Here is a 2,500-nt window from a genome sequence, read left to right on the forward strand (position 1 = left end):
CAAGCTAGTTCAAGCTAACTCAAGCTAACTCAAGCTAACTCAAGCTAGCTAAAGCTAACTCAAGCTAACTCAAGCTAACTCAAGCTAACCCGAGCTAACTCAAGCTAACTCAAGGTAGCTAAAGCTAGTTCAAGCTAACTCAAGCTAGCTAAAGCTAAGACAAGCTAACTCAAGCTAACTCAAGCTAACTCAAGCTAACTCAAGCTAACTCAAGCTAGTTCAAGCTAACTCAAGCTAGCTAAAGCTAACTCAAGCTAACTCAAGCTAACTCAAGCTAGCTCAAGCTAACTCAAGCTAGTTCAAGCTAACTCAAGCTAGCTAAAGCTAACTCAAGCTAACTCAAGCTAACTCAAGCTAACTCAAGCTAGCTAAAGCTAACTCAAGCTAACTCAAGCTAACCCGAGCTAACTCAAGCTAGCTCAAGCTAACCCAAGCTAGCTAAAGCTAACTCAAGCTAACTCAAGCTAATTCAAGCTAACTCAAGCTAACTCAAGCTAACTCAAGCTAACTCAAGCTAGCTAAAGCTAACTCAAGCTAACTCAAGCTAACTCAAGCTAACCCGAGCTAACTCAAGCTAACTCAAGGTAGCTAAAGCTAGTTCAAGCTAACTCAAGCTAGCTAAAGCTAAGACAAGCTAACTCAAGCTAACTCAAGCTAACTCAAGCTAACTCAAGCTAACTCAAGCTAACTCAAGCTAGCTAAAGCTAACTCAAGCTAACTCAAGCTAACTCAAGCTAAACCCGAGCTAACTCAAGCTAACTCAAGGTAGCTAAAGCTAGTTCAAGCTAACTCAAGCTAGCTAAAGCTAAGACAAGCTAACTCAAGCTAACTCAAGCTAACTCAAGCTAACTCAAGCTAACTAAAGCTAGTTCAAGCTAACTCAAGCTAGCTAAAGCTAACTCAAGCTAACTCAAGCTAACTCAAGCTAGCTCAAGCTAACTCAAGCTAGTTCAAGCTAACTCAAGCTAGCTAAAGCTAACTCAAGCTAACTCAAGCTAACTCAAGCTAACTCAAGCTAGCTAAAGCTAACTCAAGCTAACTCAAGCTAACCCGAGCTAACTCAAGCTAGCTCAAGCTAACCCAAGCTAGCTAAAGCTAACTCAAGCTAACTCAAGCTAATTCAAGCTAACTCAAGCTAACTCAAGCTAACTCAAGCTAACTCAAGCTAGCTAAAGCTAACTCAAGCTAACTCAAGCTAACTCAAGCTAACCCGAGCTAACTCAAGCTAACTCAAGGTAGCTAAAGCTAGTTCAAGCTAACTCAAGCTAGCTAAAGCTAAGACAAGCTAACTCAAGCTAACTCAAGCTAACTCAAGCTAACTCAAGCTAACTCAAGCTAGTTCAAGCTAACTTAATGAAGTTAACCCAAAGCTAACTTGGGTTAATGAAGTCAAACTCAAGCTAACCCGAGCTAACTCAAGCTAACTCAAGCTAATTCAAGCTAACTCAAGCTAACTCAAGCTAATTCAAGCTAACTCAAGCTAATTCAAGCTAACTCAAGCTAGCTCAAGCTAACTCAAGCTAACCCAAGCTAACTTAAGCTAGCTTAAGCTAATTAAAGCTAATTAAAGCTAACTCAAGCTAACCCAAGCTAACTTAAGCTAGCTCTAGCTGGCTGCCACTGTTAGGCCATTTGGGAGCGCTTTTCTCGCACTCTGATTGGCTGCCCACTGTTAGGCCATTTGGGAGCGCTTTTTCTCGCACTCTGATTGGCTGCCACTGTTAGGCCATTTGGGAGCGCTTTTCTCGCACTCTGATTGGCTGCCACTGTTAGGCCATTTGGGAGCGCTTTTCCTCGCACTCTGATTGGCTGCCACTGTTAGGCCATTTGGGAGCGCTTTTCTCGCACTCTGATTGGCTGCCACTGTTAGGCCATTTGGGAGCGCTTTTCTCGCACTCTGATTGGCTGCCACTGTTAGGCCATTTGGGAGCGCTTTTCTCGCACTCTGATTGGCTGCCACTGTTAGGCCATTTGGGAGCGCTTTTCTCGCACTCTGATTGGCTGCCACTGTTAGGCCATTTGGGAGCGCTTTTCTCGCACTCTGATTGGCTGCCACTGTTAGGCCATTTGGGAGCGCTTTTCTCGCACTCTGATTGGCTGCCACTGTTAGGCCATTTGGGAGCGCTTTTTCTCGCACTCTGATTGGCTGCCACTGTTAGGCCATTTGGGAGCGCTTTTCTCGCACTCTGATTGGCTGCCACTGTTAGGCCATTTGGGAGCGCTTTTCTCGCACTCTGATTGGCTGCCACTGTTAGGCCATTTGGGAGCGCTTTTCTCGCACTCTGATTGGCTGCCACTGTTAGGCCATTTGGGAGCGCTTTTCTCGCACTCTGATTGGCTGCCACTGTTAGGCCATTTGGGAGCGCTTTCTCTCGCACTCTGATTGGCTGCCACTGTTAGGCCATTTGGGAGCGCTTTTCTCGCACTCTGATTGGCTGCCACTGTTAGGCCATTTGGGAGCGCTTTTCTCGCACTCTGATTGGCTGCCACTGTTAGGCCA

This window comes from Convolutriloba macropyga, unplaced genomic scaffold (assembly GCF_964194025.1).
Source record: "Convolutriloba macropyga unplaced genomic scaffold, txConMacr16.3 SCAFFOLD_5450, whole genome shotgun sequence".
NCBI lineage: Eukaryota > Metazoa > Xenacoelomorpha > Acoela > Convolutidae > Convolutriloba > Convolutriloba macropyga.